Consider the following 21,161-nt stretch of genomic DNA (forward strand, 5'->3'; position numbering starts at 1 on the left):
AGAAACACACTATATTGCCAAAAGTATTGGGGTGAGTGCCTTTACACGAATATGAACTCCATGGGGTTTAGGAGTGTGTCTATGGGAATGTTGGACCATTCTTCTAGAAGGGCATTTGTGAGGTTAGGCACTAATGTGAACGAGAAGGCCTGGCTCAGTCTCCGCTCAAATTCATTCCAAAGATGTTCTATCAGGTTTAGGTCAGGACTCTGTGCAGGCCAGTCAAATTCCTCCACCCCATACTCACTCATCCATACCTTTATGAACATTGCTTTGTGCACTGCTGCTCAGTCATGTTTGAACAGGAAGGGTCCATCCCCAAACTGTCCCCAAAAAGCTAGGTGCATGAATTTGTCCAAAATGTCTTGGTATGCTGACTCCTTAAGTGTTCCCTTCACTGGAACTAAGAGGCCAAGCCCAACCTTTGAAAAACAACCCCACACTATAACCCCCCTTCCACCAAATTATTTGGACCAGTGCACAAAGCAAGGTCCATAAAGACATGGATGAGGAAGTTTGGGGTGGAGGAACTTGACTGGCCTGACCTCAACCCGATCCTTTAGGATAAATTAGAGTGGAGACTGTGAGCCAGGCTTTCTCGTTCACATCAGTGCCTGACCTCACAAATGCGCTTCTGAAAGAATGGTCAAACATTCCCATAGACACACTCCTAAACCTCGTGGGCAGCCTTCTAAGAGTTGAAGCTGTTATAGCTGCAATGGGTGAGCCAAATTAATGTTGAACCCTAAGGACTAAGACTGGGATGTCATTAAAGTGCATGTAAAGGTCAATACTATATGTATATCTGCTGTGTTCACATTTATATACTGTTTAGAATGTTCAGATTTTGTTAGGAGATTTTCTCTTCATGGTTAACACAGAATGTGATGTCTGGGCATACAGCCAAGATAGCTAAAATTGCTGATTGGAGGAAAGGTACACACCCCTTCTCCTCATAGGCAGAGACCCTCAGAGCTGTTTTGTAATAGGAGCTGCTCTCTGTTACTCTATTTTAGCAACCTCCTTTGACAAAAGACTCAGGTTGCTTTTGTCTAAAAAGTCAAAAAATATGTCAGGAGTTCTCAGGCTGATAACAGAGGAACCGTTCAGAAGAGAGCTATTAGGCCGCGTACACACGATCGTTCCAAAACGATGAGAATGGTCCGACGGTTCACTTAAAACTTTAAATAGGTTCATTTAAGCTAGTGCATTGTGGGTTCACTTACCTTTTCCTTCGATTTCCCTTCTAAATGTTTTTTTTCTTTCTCTGAATTTCTCACTTCCTGTTTTTCCTCAGTAAGCTTTCCACCATCATACTGAACACCTTAGGCCGCGTACACACGGTCGTTCCAAACTGATGAAGTTCACCTCTGAAGTGGCCTGATGGTCTGATGTGCGTACACACCATCGTTCCAAAAACCGATCGGGTCAGAACGCGGTGACGTCAAACACACGACGTGCTGAATAAAACAAAGTTCAATGCTTCCAAGCATGCGTCGACTTGATTCTGAGCATGCGCGGGTTTTGAACCGATGCTTTCTGTACTAACCATCAGTACAGCGGCAGCGGGCCATCGGTTCGATTTTAAAGCATGTTTTAAAATTTTAGACCGAAGGACAACAGACCGATGAGCTATACACACGGTCGGTTTGGACCGATGAAACTGAACCTCGGTCCATTTTCATCGGTTTTGTCCGACCGTGTGTACGCGGCCTTAGACTTAGCTCATTGAAAGGAGATAACAAAACACTGCAGATATATGTGCCCAGCTCAAATTTCATGAATCGGGTTTACATCCACTTTAGGTCTGGAAAGTGACCATGTGACATTACCTTCATTTATTAAAAAAAAAAGAATCAACCTAATAGACAAAACGATAACCTCTCTCACTTAATTGCATAATATATAATCATACATTGATCTTTGTCAGCTTCATCGAGTTACAGAAATGATTTTTATTAGTTAGCATGGTTTGTTACGCTATGGTGGTCTTTGCGGCATGTATTTTAAAAAGGCTACTCAACACTGACAGGCAAAATACAGCAGAGTATAACAAATTCAGATCCTTAAGCAAAAGAGGAAATATATGTTCTGTACGATTCTAGAATGAAGAGCATGCCACATTCAATGTGACAGGGGTTAAAAGGTATCTGCTCGAATGAGCTAAGGGTTGGAGAAGATAACAGTAACCAAGAAGACAAAGAAAAAAAGTTTAACAAAGCACATCCGTTGTGCAAGGCGATTTCAAAACCACATCTCATTTCATTCAACCGGATCTGCTCATTTCATCATTTCTCACTGCTGTGCTATTTAGAGTCTTCCTGCAGTCCTGTACTTTGCAGAGAGCAATGCCATTTTTTTAATTAGTAGACACAGTGGCTGTGGTTGGAAATCCAACTAATTGGGCAGAAACTGACAAATCGTATTAGAAAAGCTTGAAAGTGTTTCTATCTCTAAAAGAGGAACTTGTAGTGAGAGGAAACTGCACGCTATAGGGTAGAACCTGTTTTAAATTCAGGGCCGGTGACAGTCGGAAAGGTACGTTTCTTTTATACTGCTATTTGTTTCTTACAAATGCCATTTTTGCTGTTGTAATTTATGAATAGGGATGCTAGCGACAATGGTATGCAACAGGAATGTATCGTTCTCTTGTTAAAACTATTTTCTTGAACAGATATATCTATCTGCTGCTTTGACTTTGTCAGTTAAAGATTATGTAATTGTATCCTAGCTTTGCATACAATGGGAATTGTTTCATATATTGCCAGTAACTCATCCCAACCACACATATGAGCTATGATCTTCTAATTGGCATACTGATCTGCTAACATCTCAATTCCATTGGTTTATTTTACTCTGACAGGCTGTTCTTAATAATTTTAAACTTTGGTGTAAAATGGGGGTTACTGTACACGTTTTATGACTTTCAGTAGTTCAAAACTTAGGGCTAGATTCAGTAACACTTACGACGGGCGTATCAGTAGATACGCCATCGTAAGTCCGAATCCGCGCTGTCGTATATTTAGGCGTATACTCAAATTGAGCTACGCTTAAATGTTGCTAAGATACGACCGGCGTAAGTCTCCTACGCAGTCGTATCTTAGGGTGCATATTTACGCTGGCTGCTAGGTGGCGCTTCCGTTGATTTCCGCGTAGAATATGCAAATGAGCTAGATACGCCGATTCAGAAACGTACGTGCGCCCAACGGATTTTTTGACGTCGTTTACGTAAGGCTTTTTCCGGCGTAAAGTTCCTCCTGCTATATGAGGCATAGCCGATGTTAAGTATGGACGTCGGGACAGCGTCGAATTTTACGGCGTTTACGTCGTTTGCGTAAGTCGTTCGCGAATAGGGCTTTGTGTAAATTACGTTCACGCCGAAAGCATTGACTATTTGCAACGTGATTAGGAGCATGCGCACTGGGATACGTTCACAGAAGGCGCATGCGCCATTCGTTAGAAACGTATTTTATGTGGGGTCATGTTTTATTTACATAAAACACGCCCACCTCTTCACAATTTGAATTAGGCGCGCTTACGCCGGCACATTTACGCTACGCCGGCACATTTACGCTACGCCGTAACTTAGGGCACAGGTTCTTTCTGAATACAGAACCTGCCTCACTAAGTTACGGCAGCGTAGCGTATCTGAGATACGCTACGCCCGCACAAAGTTACGGCGGGCTTTCTGAATCTAGTCCATAGTCTACCAGGTGACTCTAATGAATTCATACAGCCAAATCTAATACATGCCTACTAAAATGATACCATGATACTCTCAATGACTACCTGATGATTTACAGCAGGTAACAGCAATTAAAAAATAAATAAAACTTTTACAATGGCTATTAACTCTATTCATTCCAGATCCTAATTTTAAAAACTCATTGGAAATTCATGTCAAAAACGTATATAAACGCACAACTGAAATGCATGTTGATAAATGAAAATACACCTGCCTAATGCTATAAAAAAAACTTACCTCTACACACATGCATAGATCTAGTTAGGCAATGAAACCAGTGTTGCATCCCAGAGAGTGCATTATCATATGGCCTACTACACTATAAATGCTGCTTGCTAAAGAAGTAGCATGTCATCCGGCTCCCAAAAGAGAATGTAGTTAAAAGGTTAGTGTGTGGCCATTCTAAAAAGTGCAAATGCAGCAAAGTTTACTAGAAAAGATTGCTAAACTAGGAATAACTTCAAAGTATAGTTTAAGTAGGTAAATGTATAATCTAGTGTCGTGTCCATAATATTATTGTGTAAGGACCCATTCACCCCTAACCCTGTGTGCTGCAACACACACATTGGGGGTTATTTACTAAAGGAAAATCCACTTTGCACTACAAGTGCAAACTACAAGTGCAAAGTGCACTTGAAATTGCACTGAAAGTGCACTTGGAAGTCCAGTCGCTGTAAATCTGAGGGGTAGATCTGAAATGAGGCGAAGCTCTGCTGATTTTATCATCCAATCATGTGCAAGCTAAAATGCAGTTTTTTTTTTCCTTGCGTGTCCCCCTCGGATCTACAGCGACTTTCAGTGGAATTTCAAGTGCACTTTGCACTTGTAGTGTGCACTTGTCGTGCAAAGTGGATTTGCCTTTAGTAAATAACCCCCATTGTGTATTGTCATTATGATGCCCTAAACAGCACATTAAAAAGGCAGTAGCACATGTGAAAATGGAGCAGGCTGCATTCTATTGCAGCACAATGCATAGGACACCATGCTCTGTGCTGTGCTACATTACGTTGAAGTACACATGCATTTGGAGGTGTGTTTTGGTGCAATTCTAAATAAATAGTCCTGCAGCACATCAATGCATGTACAGTAATGTCCCTCATTCCCTCATTATGTAATGACAAGGAAGGGGCTGGAGAGTTAAAAGAGAAGTATGGGTGTCACGTACCTGAAGGCTGAGCCTGACATGCAGAGGGAAGGCCTCTCATACAGCCTGGCTCAGAAACCACCAATGTTGTAACAGTGGCCATGAGAGTGTGGTGATGTCTTAGTGCCCGTGTAGTGGGTGGATCAACAGGATGCAGTGGATAGCTGGACAGCAGGTGTGGCAGGAACAGCAGACCCTGGGCTGGTGGAAGCAGGCAGCAATAGGCAGTGGCAATAGCTGATGCAGGAATACTGATGGCCCACAATAGAGGATGCTCAAGCAGCAGCTAGGCAGGTGCATGCAGGGCAAATAAGACACAGGATGCGTGGTCAGACAAGCAGGGTTGGTATTTGGTAACAGACAGTCAGATGCAGGCATAGACAGCAGACAAGGAATATTCAGGGTACAGGCAGAGATCGCCAACACGAGTTCGGGAAAATTAGCAGAAGGCAGAGGCAGAGTCCAGATACAGGCCAGGATCAGGGTAGGAGATATTCAAATGAAGTGTACTGTGTACTGCAGCTGGTCCAACAGTAAAAAGGGGCATGGCAGAAAAGGCCTGCCAATGGCTGAGAGTGCTGACTGGTGTGAAGAACAGCAGGGGAGATCGTTGTACTAACATCTGATTGTTAGTACAGTGGCTCTGACCTAAACTGTCAGCTTTCTTTCCTTCAGCCCACTGGGTTGAACAAAAAAATAGCTTGCAATGTGTGCTAGACTTTAATGATATCAGGACCAGGGTGGTGCATTGTATGTTAATGCTCTTTAAGTGTTCCTACAGTGTACGGTTCAAGCATTTTTCAGCTCATTTCCCTCTGCCTGACTATTCCCAACAAGCAGAATCTCATTCTTTTTAATTGAAAAGTGCACAAGCTTTTTTAATGTATCTAGGCATTTTTTTTACCCAATAGGCTTTAATGGAAGAGCCTGAAAATTCACAGTACACACATTTTTATGCACATTTTTGCACCTGAAGTACCCAGTTTGATATATATATTTATTTTTTAAGCCATGTCTTATAACAGCATTATCGTGAAGTCTTTTGACTTTCAATTTTGTGAAACGTTCTACTGTGTAGTGAAATTTGTTTTTCTTTCATGTCTCTGCTGACTGAATATGGTAAAGCCAACAGGAAGTGTGGTTTATGAGTCTCAGAATAATAAAAAAGGGTTTCAAAAGTCAGTGACAATATAAAAATCTAAATAAATATAAAACAATATAAAAAAAAATGATTTGAAATGCTAGTGGCATAAATTGACCCCGCCTAACATGTTATAGGGCTGAAATGATTTGCCCTTAAAAAAAAAAAAATGTATAAGTGCATTCGGTTTTTCCTGACAATGGGGGTTATTTACTAAAGGCAAATCCACTCTGTACTACAAGTGCAAACTACAAGTGCACTTGAAATTGCACTGAAAGTGCACTTGGAAGTGCAGTCGCTGTAGACCCGAGGGGGATATGCAAGGAGAATTAAAAACAACATTTTAGCTTACACATGATTGGATAATAAAATCAGCAGAGCTTCCCCTAATTTCAGATCTACCCCTCAGATTTACAGCGACAGCACTTCCAAGTGCACTTTCAGTGCAATTTCAAGTGCACTTTGCACTTGTTGTTTGCACTTGTAGTGCAAAGTGGAGTTGCCTTTCGTAAATAACCCCCAATGTGAGCATATATACTTCCGGAAGGGAGCGACCTACCACCATACAGCCAAAAGTTGTGCTGTTGGTTGCTAAACAGCTGCTGGTAAACTCTGCCACTACTGTAGTCTTTATGAGTTCACAGCAACTCAGTCACTCAGTAAATGACAAAAATGTCTTTAAGAGCAACATTTCATATCCAAACTCAATGCATGCCTATTCAATACAATATAAAGAAATATGCAACCAATAAAAAAATGTCATCAGTATAGCCTCAGTAAACTATAATCGAATTGGTTCTTATGAGTTGCTGCAATTCACACATTATTGCTGCTTTCTTGCTGCATTAATGAATATTCTATATATTTACAAGCATGTATGTACTATACATGTGACAATTGGTGGAACATCTTTTGTATAGTTTATCTGAGCACCCTATAATTCCTATGGCTTTCTAAAGATAGAAGTTGTGTGCAGTTAAATTGCTAAAAAGATGGTGATCTGGTAAAAAAAAGAAGAAGAGAAGTTCACATTACTCCTCCTTTCCTCAGCACCACTTGTAAGTCTCCCCATCTCCTTCTTGCCGGAGGGGTTTAGAGCTGCTGCTTATCTCAGCCCACTGCATGCCAGCTTCAATCTAAAAAATTTGACAGGCACTGTCACTAGGAAAGAAACACAAGCATATCCAGGTTAAGTCAGAGAAAATGATTTATTTAATAGATAGATTTGTAATTTACTGGTGGGATTATAGCATTTATGTGTTTTCATTATTTAAAATAAATAGGAATTGTTGTAGCAGGGATGTGGGCTTTTATATCCCAGACCCAGACCAACATTAATCAGCAAACAGCAATGTTGCAGTAGTTCATAGACTGACAATAGAACATACCAGTTTTTGGTATCATTATACCAGGATATGAAGGTTCTAGGCTGCCAATGGTTGAGAAGTTAAATCATATCATTTGCTCAGCTCATGAGAGCAACCTGTACATCCCACCAGTTTCTCACAGGTAGACTCTTCATTAGGGACTGTTTATTGGAAGGAGAATTCCCAATAACTGGTATTTGTTGCTGACTGACTTGACTTTTCCAAACACAAACAGAAACCCCAAATTAGAATCCTAAACAATTGAATGAAATACATGTGAATGAGCTACTCTGAATGCAAGATATGTCCTATATATATGGGATCAGTTAACAAAATATAAAATTAGGCCATAAACCAGTTTTAAAATCTATGTTTGATTGTCTATAGGAGGCAAAGATATGTAGGTATGTAAACAGGAATATGCTACTGTATAAAGTTAATACATGCTACAGCTTTAGTAAATGTGCATATTCACAAACTTCAAATTTTCAAGCTTTAAAGATCTTATTTGAATTGTCGTTAGAGGTCAAAACCTTCCACCAAAGCCCCGTACACACGGTCGGACCTTTGTCTGACCAAAATCACATCGGAATTCCGACGGAATTCCATCGGAGAAAAAGAGAAAATGTTCTCTATCTAAACTCCAAAGGAATTCCTCTGAATTTCCGATGGAAATAATCCGATGGGGCATACACACGGTCGAAATTCCGATGGTGTGTACGGGGCATAAGGCCAGCCATACACGATTCGAATCTTGGCCAGTTCAGCAGAGAGTCGAACCATTATCGGGCAAGTCTGAAGCCCCATACACACGACCGGTTGTCCTGCCAGGAAAACTGCCAAGAGAGCTTTTGGCCAGGAAAACCAGACATGTGTATGCTTCCTAGCAGTTATCTCATCAGGAAAACAGACAGGAATCCCAACGGGAAAATAGAGAACCTGCCGTCAGATTTACTAATACTCTATGGGAAACACTGCGAGGCAGTGCCCATGGAGAATACACACGGCCAGGATTTCCGGCCAAAGCTCCATGGCAGTTTTCCTGCTGGGTTCTCGGCTTTCCCCTCGGTTTTCACAGCAGACTTTTTACCGCAGTGAAAACCAAGCATGTGTACAGGGCTTCAATGTACCAAGTTGATTGATATATCAACTTGGGTACAAGCAACCTGACGGATTCTCCTACGGTTATCACTAGCGACTGCTATATCCACTAGTGATAATCACTGTCTTCTTCCAGCGGAGGCGGCCAGGGAAAATCGTCCCCGCCTGGAAAAGACAGAATCTGGCAGAATCCAGATACAGAATCCCTGTATATTATCCTGTGGCAGGATGATATACAGGGATGTTTCAGGCAGCTATAGTAGCAGTATTTTAAATTACATTACAGTATTTATTATTTTGTATATACTTTGACTAACAGGTGTTCTTATATTGCCTTGGAGTGCTACCTTAAAACAACATTTTTGGCAAAAGTGTGCAGATGGCTTTCAGGCCTCGTACACACGACGAAACACATCGTTTTGCTCGTCGGGTTCCTTGTTAGGCTGTCGAGGAACTCGACGTGCCAATTTTCTCCATTACCGTCGAGGAAAAAGAGAACATGCTCTCTTTTTGGCTCGTTGAGTTCCTCGACAGTTTCCTCATCGAAAAATGTACACACGACCGGTTTCCTCGGCAAAAAAAAAAAAACAGCAAGTTTCTTGCTGTTTTTTGCCGAGAAACTCGGTCGTGTGTACGAGGCCTTAGCCAACCTCATTGCTGCTCACTGGAGCTTACAATCTAATGTCCCGACAACAGCAACAAAAAATACAGTATATATTAAGGCTGAACCTTTACCAATATGATTTTCAATTATTTTCAATGACCAGGCTCAAAAATACCAACCCAAGAAGCACTTGCTTCATGGGTTGCTATTTTTGAGCCTGGTCATTATGGAAACAATTTTTATATTTTCCATATATATACTTAATTGCATACTGCTATAATCGCATCTCATATAAAGTCCCAACACTCCATTTTTTACACCCTTACAGGGATGGAGGCCTGTGGTGGTGCATACCACATGCCTCATACAAAGTCCCAACCTCATTTTATTTTTCTAACATTAGCTAAGGATGGAGATGCGATTTTCAGGAGTGTAACAAAGTGCCTCCACAGATCTACCACCAACAGTTAATTTATGCATTGTCATTTTTTGACTAGCTGACCCAGTTTGATGTGGTCCGCACCTAGTTTGGTGGTATTTTGGTTTGGTAGGCATGTATTGGTTTCACCCCTGTTTTTTGTCTTTCCAGTGCTCTCATTTGCCAGACCAACTATAGATAGGGGCAGGTCTAGGTTGCCATCTGCTTCCTGTCTATTAGCACACCTGTGCTCCTCTTTTGGAGGCTTTAAAAATCATAGTTAGGACTGCAGCTACACAGAGTGCCTTGACGCTTGGCCTGCAGCTTCCCAGGTATTTGCAAATAACTGAAACTAAACCTCTGTTTAATTATATACAGTTAGACAGATTCATTTGGTTTAGTGCTTCTTGGGCTGGTATTTTTGAGCCTGGTCATTATGGAAACAATTTTTATATTTTCCATATATATACTTAATCGCATACTGCTATAATCGCATCTCATATAAAGTCCCAACCCTCCATTTTTTACACCCTTACAGGGGAGGCCTGTGGTGGTGCATACCACATGCCTCATACAAAGTCCCAACCCCATTTTATTTTTCTAGAAATTTCATGTTGTTGTATCACGTGCACTGAATGACATACTAATGACCTAGCTGATGTTAATTTGCTGTTTCCTAATGATTGCTTTACAGTCTTATTTTCACTGGCCAATCATTTTTTTTTTTTGCTTCTATAGTTGAATTTTATCCTTATACATTGTTGTCACCTTGGGGTTTCGTACAATATCTGATTATAAATAAAAAAAGTAATGCTAGCTGAAAAGGTGGCCCTGACTGCCAGTTCAGGAATTCTAGCATTCTCCAGAAGGCCTGGCCTTTATGAAGGTATTTGCTAGCCAGGTTTAATTTGGAGGGCAGCTCATGCTTTTTCAATTCAATTTTAAGCATAAGCACAATAATTGAAGCCTAAATACATTATAAACTTGGGCTTAAAATGGGCACTGATTGGACAGCAGTCCGGGCCTGTTAGAGTTTAGGTTGTGTGATTTATATGCTCAGTCTTCTTTTTAGTTACAGTCCAAGCCTGATGTTAGATCACTGTGCTGAATATCATTATTTAATTTTTATTTATATTTTTTACATTGTTTATGAAAAAATTAGCAAAGCGTAAACTTGGGACTTTCTTGTAAATTGTGACTCAGATGCTTGCCATATGTCTTAGAAAATTATGGTGATGGAATACTTCAGGACACTGTCAGCTAGGCTAACTTTCCACTGCAAAATACAAAACAGAAATCCTACTGTTTTATTGATTGCACACATTCCAAATGTCATAATGATTTTAAGTACTATAAATTATATTACTATGATTATCCCTTTTTCTTTTGCGTGAGATATTATCCATGAGTCACAGCCTGGACAAAAACAGCAATCCAGCAAATAATGACTGAACTTTGCTTAGCTACAGTAAGTGGAACAATAAAGCAAATATCTCGGCCTTACCACTTGGCATACCAGTAAAGTGTAGACATAACATTATAAATATACAAATATGTATCAGTATAGATAGATAGATAGATAGATAGATAGATAGATATACATATATTATATATTTGTATATATTACACATATACAATATCTATCTATCTATCTATCTATCTATCTATCTATCTATCTATCTATCTATCTATCTATCTATCTATCTATATATACATATATATATAGTGAGACAGGTGACAGTGTTAATGACACCCCAAATTCAGGTCACAAATGCAGTCTGTTTGCTTGCACTAGATGACATGGTGCAGTTGCTGTGCTTTTATTAAAATTAGTGCATGCACTACTGGTGAGGTCCAGTGAAATTTCAGCCAACTCAAGAGAATGGGCTGAATTTTACTGCACACGCATTGCATGCAAAGCGTGGGGGGCATTCATATGTGATTCATGGTGTGAATTGGCCCTTAGAAAAAATATAGCAACTTGAGGGTCAATGAATTTTGAAGTTTGTGCTTTGCATTTTATTGATGCATGCAAAGATGTGAAAAGCAGCTCAGCTACCTAGGGCAGATAAAGTAAGCAGGACTATGAAGGACAACCATTTTTTTATTACTGGCCTTGAATTTCTAAACGTTGCTGTCATTCTTAGGTCAGTTGAAGAGTATTCTTTCCAGTAAGGCCTCATACACACAACCATTTTCCTCGACAAATCCATCAATAAAAATGCTGGCAGAGCTTTTTTCCCGAGGAAAGCGTTTGTGTGTATGTTTTTCGTCGAGAAAACTGTCGTGCATCTCGACGAGAAAAAAGAGAACATGTTCTCTTTTTTCTCATCGGGAGTCTCAATTTCCTCATTGTGTTTCTCGTCGGGCTGGTTTACGACGAGTTTGTGTGTATGCTTAGAAACCCGCACATGCTCAGAATAAAGTATGAGATGGGAGTGCACCTTCGGTAAAAGTAGCATTCGTAATGGAGATAGCACATTCGGCACGCTGTAACTGAAAAGCGTGAATCGTCTCTCACCAAACTTTTACTTAACACGCAGAAACATGAGATTAGCAAAAGCAGCCCCAAGGGTGGCGCCGGTGGAATTGAACTTCCGCTTTATAGTGCTGTCGTACGTGTTGTACGTCACCGCGTTTGAGATCAAAGATATTTTGACTTGACAGTTTGTATGCAAAGAAAGCTTGACAAGATTCTCGACAAGCCTGACAAGGAACTCGCCGAAAAAAAACAATGTTTCTTTTACGACGAGATTCTCGGTCGTGTGGACGAGGCCTAGGTTATATCATGCTGCAAAGTGAAGCCCCATACACACTATCAGTTTTCCTGATGGTTTTCTCTTCAGGTTTACCAAAACCATGTAGTACAGGGACCTGCCTGATTGCATTCAAATTGAAACGCTTAAGGTTTGACCTCATATTAGATGGTTTTGGTAAACCTGAAGAGAAAACCATCAGGAAAACTGATAGTGTGTATGGGGCTTCAAAGATGATCCAGTCCTTAATATATTTTTTTTCTAAATACAAGTTAAAAGTGAAAGGAAGAATGTGTTTGCTGTGGGCAGTACAAACAAGTTTCAGAAGCTTTTAATGAATGGATGCAGTGTTACTAATGACAAAGTATCAGCCTTAGCTAGTTTATTGATGGCAGTTCATATCCACAATATTTGTATGATGATAGTTGTATTGCATGTTGTATTATTTCTGCAATTATTGCAGTTTTACATCGTCATTTTGAAAACAGATGCATATAATAATAATTACATTTTGGTTGGATGTACTTTTGGCTAAATAGCCTTTTCACACAAAATGTCCTCTTTAACAGATCTGTTGGCAGCCATCAAATATTGCACATGAGCACAACTGCTTTATGCAAATCATCTGAGATCTCATGCTTTTCCAGCACTGGAAATGAACGGACCTTTAACTAACCAGGGAAAATCTATCCGGGCAATAACAAATCAACTTGCTACCAAGGGAGCAATGTGTACAGAGCTGCATTAGCTAATGTTCGTCTTCCACTTTCTTTTCAGAGTCGCAGAGAGGAAATCGAGTCTATTCTACTTTATATACCCATGCAGTCTAAGTTTTCCCTTGCCTAGAATAATTTTGCTGAGTACAATCCTTCAGGGATCTAATCTAGTTTACTATTACACTTTTACTACTTCCCATACAGATATAATGATGCTCACTATCCTCAACAATTTGGATAATTGTTAAGGAAAAAAAAAAAGAGAGAAAAAAAATCTCATCATTGCTTCATCCTCTTATAAAGGAATTGTTTCCTGGGGGAGATATCTGGCTCCTCTCTATGCAATTTAGAGTGTTTGATAAACAAAGGGAACTATCCGTTGTTAAAATCTTCCATAAAAAGAATTAATGATAATAAAAGGATCTTTTGTTTGGCTGATGAACTTTGCAAGAAAAGATGTCTAATAAATGTTACAGTGTTTTAATGTAGTACTTGTAATGGGGGCAACATGCATAGAAATGTGTCAAGATTTTAGAATCATAAGCTAGACCGATACCACTAAAAACAGTCTGTTCCGTTAACACACCTACAAAGTATCTATAGGTCAACAATGTGCCCATTATAAAGCCATTTTATATTGCTGGAGAATGGAGATAAATAAAATTGCTTGCTTTGTTAAATGTAAACCTTCATCTATCGGTTGCTAAGAGACAGGAAAACATTTAACATTTTACTGATGCACATTCCTCAGTGGTACTGCTAAATTCACCCTCTCTCTTATTCCATCTGTATGTCATGAAGGTTTACTGGTTAACCAAGCATAGACTCTTGTCCAAAGAGAGACAGTCTGACAAATTTGGGTTTACCATGACACTGATTACAAGATGATCTTTTACAGATAGACAAACATTGCCCGTAGACATTAGCTAAACATATGGCTACAATTTTGGTAGAATCATTTATCTATGTTAAATGAAAGTCATACCAAGAGACATACAGCAAGGGCCATTGATGATCTCCATCTTAAACTGAGAGGAGTCCAAACTAAGAGAAAAAATCAGTACGTCCATTACTTTTATCTGTTTTGTTATGTTACTGAAACATTAAGGGCCTGTATCAATGGGCTTTAGCCTTGTGTCCATGGCAAAAGTTTAACATCGGTTTGGGATGCTTCTGAGGTCATTAGAAATTCATTGAAGGGTGCATTTGACCTCTTTCTGACCTGTATTTTATCTGTTATAAGCTGCATTTGTATTTCCATTTGTATGAGAATGATAAACCTATCAAACTTAAAGGAGAAGTTCAGCCCGGGCTCGCTTGGCTGGGCTTCTCCTAAGGGTCACAGGAGTGCAATTAGTTTTGCACTCCTGTGACTCATTTTCATCAGAGAGCGGTCTAAAGTCCGCTCTCTGCTGACGTCACCATCCATAATAATCCAGGCACAGCATCATCCTAACTTCAAAAGTCTGGATCCACCAGGTGCCTGGAATAATGGCAGTCTCAGCCTCTCAGCGAGCCACTAAGACAGCCGCTGCCCACCCCTCTGCTGCTCAGAGCTCAAGTGATCGTGGAGGAACAGAGCAGGAAAGCTGCTGAGTGACAGTCAGCAGCTCTCCTCTAAGGGAGCTGAGAGAACCAAGCCATTGGTGGTGTTTGATGGCTTGTTCTCACTAAGTGCATCTTTTCTACCTTGCAACGCTTGTTTATTTGGTTTATAAGCATTAAAGTGATTGTAAATGATCACCTTATAAAACAACCTATTTAGTTTAAAATAGAAATGAAAGGCAACACATTTTTCAACACATTATAAACACCCTTTTCCCCTTTTTTTTTATAAGTGATCACATCCCCTCTGTTCTCAGCTGCATAAGAGCTGGGGGAGGAGAAGCAGCAATACACTGAGCTTCTTAGTGAATGGCTGTGCAGCAGGGAGGTGTCAGGACAAGTCTGATCATTGGAGGAGAGTACACTGAGTTCCCAGCATAGCTAGAGAACTGACCACGCTGTGCTCTCCTGCTTATTGTGTTCAGTTTTTATTGGAAAGCAGGGGGACTATCGGGAAGGAACATCAGGGATTCCACATAAAGAAAGCAATACAAAGAGAACAGGATACTTTTTTATACAAGTACACGGCACACCAGGCACATATCAGGAATATGAAGTGTTGGGGTAACAAACGCTTTAAGGTTGCTTATGTTTAGTCATCTGAACTTCATTGGCAGTAATGCATGCAGAAGCCTAAAAGTATCTAAAGACCCCCTATGTCAGGCCATTTATGCCCGTGTGCCTGATCCCTGATATTTCAGTAATTTTAAATGACAACAATGCAGTGTACTGGACAACAAACAATAGGTAACCTTAAGACACTAGTATTAAAAAAATATCTGCTGACAAGGTAAGCCAGTTGTTCTTTTTTCTTAATAAATAATTTCTGATAAATTGAAAATAAATGAATAGGAGACATCTACAGCCTTAATAAATAAAGAGATATTTTTTAAGAGCTCCATTTATAAGTGTACAAACCCATAGCAACCAGCCAACATCCACTCTTCTGAAATAAAATGAATCCTGATAGAATCTGGTTGTTACGGGCTATTGCACTGAAAAAATTGTTATTTATTGAACAAGGCCACACATTTTTATGGATACAAGCTTCTTAATGCAGATTTTTCATTGTGCGATATGTTGTGTTTTGAACAAACTAAAACGGTTGTATTCTCTGCTTGGTCATTTTTACCTACAGGTAAGCCTATAATAAGGTTTACCTGTACGGTTTAGGAGATATTTACTTTGCATGCAGCCGCTGATGTCAGCGGTGCATGAGCAGTTAAGGTCCGGCGTATTGTGCCGGAACTTGACCGCGTGAGAGTGACGTCATTGCAGCTCTGGCCACAGCGCAGGAGCCACGAACTTGGAAAAAACACAGAGGGAACATGTCAGCTCCCTCAGCGGTGACCGGGCAGCCCCGTGGGAGCTTCGTTATAATGTGTTTCATAATGAGCTAGTATGCGGTGCATACTATCTCATTATGCCTTTGCCTTAAAGGTTTTTTTTTGTTTTTTTTTTGGGCATACAACCACTTTAAGGGCATCACAAAATCTCAAAATGAATAAATGTAAAAACTTGAAATTCTGAAGGAAGGTATCTGTAGGTGATTGATCTGCTGGTATTTTCAAAGGCTGAAGCTAGTATAAATATCACTAAACAGTAAATTCCTATTAAATTTCAAATATTAGACTTTCTTTGGTGAATTGTGTTGCCATTCCAACCAGGTCATGTTCAGAACCAACTACAAAGAGTTTAAAAAAACATGATTTCCATTGATTGCACCAACTGAAATGTACAACAATGCTTTGATATCGTTTTACATATGCTTCAGCCAAAGGCTGCCCGCTGCAAAAGTCTACAGTTACAAACCCTTTTTAACACAGATGCAGTAAAACAGCACTTTTGTAAATCCATTCATGTGAGAGTTACAGAATGGTAATTATTTGAAAAGGGGGGGAAAAAATTGGATGCTTTGAAACTGGATGGTGAAAAATTTTTGTTTGATGTAAAAGGAATGTGAGTGGTGACAGTAAGATCAATGGCAGTATTTTCACTCAGTGAAGCATGAGAACCTGTGATAAGCGCAGTTAGTCTGAGGAATAGTGACGGACATCGCCCTTTTACAGCTGGCATTTGGTCTCCGATATTAATCTTAACTATCACTGCCAACAAAGTATTTTGAAGCTACATCTGTGTTCAGCTGGCTTCATACTTGATAGGCCAGCAGTAAAGAAACATTCACCAAAATGTAAAGCGTTAAACTGCCATCTTCCACATTTGCATTATTGCATTTGCTGCATTGCTGAAATCCATTATAATCCTGTACTGTCAATCACAAACTAATCCATCATATTCTTCATCATTCTCCCTCTGGCAAAGAACTGTATAGAACAGCTGTCCCCAAACAGCAATTTAACTGTTTTAATGGTTTTATAGATGTAAAGATTGTATTTTTAGAAATACAAAGCGTTGACATTCACTCACCATTATATGTAATGTAATTACAAAGTAGCAACTCTGTGAAAACTTTTATCTCTCTAAGAAATCTAATAATTCTGCACTTTGCTATCAGAAATTAAGTCAAATGAGTACCATCGGTCAAAATGTTAGACAAAAAAAATGAGAGCTGCTTTTTTAAGAGCCTGTGTGCTTTGCCTTGGCATCCACTTGAGATGTTTCTGACATCATTCAATATTCATTGACAGATGCATATGACCACAGATGAATTACACCTGAACTGCATTTGACCTACTTCAAGCTGTTTTTGCATTCCGATAAACTGGTAAAGTGAATAAAAGGAAGTTGGCACAGACCTTTAAGCTTAGTACACATTACTAGGGTTGAACGGAAATAAAAACGGTCAGCTCCGGTCGAAGCTGCTGTACTAACGATCCAACGTTGGTACAGCGATTTTCCCGCTAAGCGAATGTGTTCTGACAGGAGAACAGCCACCATTTGCTGTGTCCTGATTGAGGGCCGGTTGGCTGCTGGTTTTCCAACATGCTTGTCGGACAGAAGCCCACCAAATGGCCAGCTTCTTTCAGGCCAGCTGCCATACACACGGGCCAAATGTTTTTTATTGAACCAACAGATTTCACCCAAAATTCAACATGTGTGTACCAGGCTTAAGTCTGTTAAGTCAAATTTGTTTATAGAGTATAAATACCCATACACCGGAAGAACATTCAAATAGCAAGGGATATATATATATATTTTTTTTTAATGAATACGCAAAACTTGGATTGCAACACTAGACACTAACACAATGGGGTTGATTTACTAAAAGCACATAGACTGTTCCCTTTGCATAGCTTAGCCTAATCAATATGGAAACAATTCAATCGCAATAGAATACCCAATCAAGTGCAAGGAAAAAAAACTGTACTTTTGCTTGCACGTGATTGGATTATGGAAGTCAGCAGAGCTTCACCTCATTAAAGCTACAGGAAATAGCTCTTGCAAAGTAAAAAATTCCTTGCAACAGCCTATATTTATGTATAACACAAGCCTATTACATGTTAGATCAGCCTCTGAAATTTGGTGTGCCCTCCCTTGCTGTGGGTATCGATCCAGTGCTGTGTTCATCTGCAGATTTTCTCTCCCCACTCTTACAAGCTTGGTTGAGAGCAGCAGGAGCCATGTCTGTGAACAGTCGATTGACGCACTTGGGATCGAGCATGCACGTCTGCCCCCATAGCAAGTGCTTGTTTTAGGGGCAGACACAAAAGAGGGAGAACCAAGATCTCTGGTGGGGATCCCCAAAAGAGGAGGTTTGGAGCTGCTTTTTTTGTAATACCATTGCACAGAGCAGATGAGTATAACATGTTTTTTTATATAAAAAAAAATGACCTTTACAAACACTAATGGAATGTGTCCTGAGAAAACAGAGTACTAAAAAACAACATAACCCTGACCACTGGCACAGTGTTGGATTGGAACATAGATATAAAGCACTTCTGTTGTCATAATACAAAGATCTGATCTGATAGTGACATCATTGCTTAGCATTACTTTTCTACCAGCAAAAGATCTAATGACTGATGATTGGTGAACTTAGTCTTTCCAGCTTAATAATATGTCCCATATGGACCGATTCCTTAAATTTTAAACCTAGACTTTCTTCCCCCTTAAATAGCTTTAAAGAAAATAGATTTTTTTTTTAATTCCCATGAACTTTGTTCAGCATCCAAAGTGTATACACGTAAGAATAAAGGGCCAGATTCACAAAGGAGATACGACAGAGTAACTCAGATACTCCATCGTATCTCTCAGAGTATCTATGCGACTGATTCATAGAATCAGTTACGCATAGATATCCCTAAGATCCGACAGGTGTAATTGTTTTACACTGTCGGATCTTAGGATGCAGTACTGCGGCCGCCGCTGGGGGAACACGCCCATTTAAATTACGCGGGCTTACGCCGGAGGCCGCCGGCGTAATTTTTCACACAAGTGCTTGGTGAATCAGGCAATTGCGATGAAAAATTGCGGCGGTGTAACGTATCTACGATACGTTACGCCGCCGCGATTCTACCTGAATCTGGCCCAAAATATCTCTTTGAATAAATTAATTCCATTCACAGGATATGTCATGTTTCAATTTTATGTCTAGAGAGAGTCCACAAGCTGTTAACCTGTGCTGTGTCTGCCATGCAAGAACAGTTTTCGAACAGTGCAAGAAATGCGCTGTCATGAGATTTGGGATCTCGGTTAACAGCTACATACCATGCACCCAGACATGCATGCATTGTTTTCACAATGGTTCACAATGGTTACCAATGGCTACATTTACCAGGCAGTTCACTCTAGTGATATTCTAATAAAAGTACATAAAAAAGGGAGTTTAAATAATGAAGCCCTTAAATAACTACGGTATTGTCAATGATTCCTAATGTAATTTTTTTTTTTAAGGAGGGAAGTAATATTAGATCCAGATAAACCTCACCTCGGAAGACCTGCAGAGGCAGAATAAAACAAATAATCTCTATTATTTTTGATTACAGAAGCAGGAAGGCTAATATAACTATTGTTATCTATTGCACACTCTGCATGAAGTAAATTTGTCTATGCATAAAATGTAATTTTTATAGTACAACAAAATTATGGGGCACAAAATAGTGATTCATTTAAAATTGCTAAAAAAAGATCATAACCTTGAATGTGTGCTGGCCGAATAATTGCATTAAGAAATACATTCACTCCAGAATCAAAACACAAAACGAGCTGGTATTGATTGTAATCAAGGGTTCTCTACTAGTTTATTGGTTGTTTGGCCTTGAGAGCTCAAGTGCTGCAACATCTATGTTTTACATTACTGTTGCTTCAATAAAGGTATCCATTGCTGTAAACAGTCAAATTATTTGTGAAAAACGTGGCAACCTTTTCTTATCCATTTAACTTGTGGCACTGGATTTTTTTATGATAGAATGATATTATGACATCATAATAATGTTATTATGCAGTTACTAAACCAATGTCACATTCTCAGTATAAACGTTTCTAAAGTTTAACACATGTTCTAACTAGAGGTAGACAAAAACTGTCCTGCAGATTTCCAGAATAAAAAGTTCAGAGAACGGTTATTTTTAATAAAAGATAACTGTACTTAAAATGAAAATAGCCATCTGACAAAAGACAGACAATATATTGCCAAGACGAAACCACTAAGCAGCAATACCCTTTTCAACGGTTTGGCTTGTACATAGTCAGTGTTGTATTTACATGTTTGGCTCTCCTGTTCTATTCTACTATAATTTAAAAAGACAATGTGAGGAGAATTTCTATCAGACTGGTTGCATCATATTGTGTTTTTTTCTGATTGCACCTAAGCATAAGGCAATGTTTTTCACAGACGCACTTCTTCACCCTACATGCGGGGGTACCTTACATGTGGAGCACGTTTATGAACCAGGTGGAGACTGCTGTCATGTGAATAATCTAACATTAAAGGGGTTGAAAAGGTTTGTTTTTTATTTTCTAAATAGGTTCCTTTAAGCTAGTGCATTGTTGGTTCACTTACCTTTTCCTTCGATTTCCCTTCTAAATGTTTTTTTTCTATGTCTGAATTTCTCACTTTCTGTTCATCCTCAGTAAGCTTGCCCCCATCATCCAAACTGTTCTGGCTGGGGCTTAGTCAGTGTGCTCGCCCCCCTCCCTTGGGACTACATTGCTGTGGGGAGATGTTGTGTTCACAGCGTCTTCCCGCAGAAATGTAGTCCCAAGGGAGGGTGCGAGCACGCTGACTAACCCCCAGCCAGAACAGCTCGGATGATGGGGGCAAGCTTTCTGAGGATTAACAGAAATTGAGAAATTCAGACAAAGAAATCTAAGGAAAAGGTAAGAGAACCAACAATGCACTAGCTTAAAGGAACCTATTTAGAAAATAAAAAAACGAACATTTACAACCCTTTTAAGGCAGTTCTAGGACTTGGAGATGAGCATCACTCTGTGTGCAGTAAAAGTAAAAAAAGTAAAGTTCTTCTAAACAGTGCTGTTCCATCTCATTACACGCTGTAACTTGGTAGATATTGCATTAGGGGGGATATGCTGAGCCCGTACCCACTCCACCAATCTAGCATACCTCTGTTACCTCATTCCCAGTAACAGAATGGGGTTCCTCTG

General features: G+C 39.7%; 1 protein-coding gene across 25 annotated transcripts in view; it reads left to right on the forward strand.

The window, feature by feature from the left end:
- Positions 1–21,161, forward strand: part of CELF2 (CUGBP Elav-like family member 2) — a 702,444-nt gene that overhangs the window by 219,879 nt on the left and 461,404 nt on the right. The window contains exon 1 of one of the 25 annotated variants that reach the window (XM_040343373.1): positions 2,301–2,538. The exons of 23 other annotated variants lie outside the window; for them this stretch is intronic. The gene's annotated coding sequence lies outside the window, so the exon portion shown is untranslated. Of the gene's footprint in view, positions 1–2,300; positions 2,539–17,298; positions 17,323–21,161 lie in introns of those variants that run through there. One more of the 25 variants, XM_040343375.1, reaches the window with a different exon arrangement.

The sequence above is a fragment of the Rana temporaria genome, chromosome 3 (genome assembly GCF_905171775.1).
Source record: "Rana temporaria chromosome 3, aRanTem1.1, whole genome shotgun sequence".
NCBI lineage: Eukaryota > Metazoa > Chordata > Amphibia > Anura > Ranidae > Rana > Rana temporaria.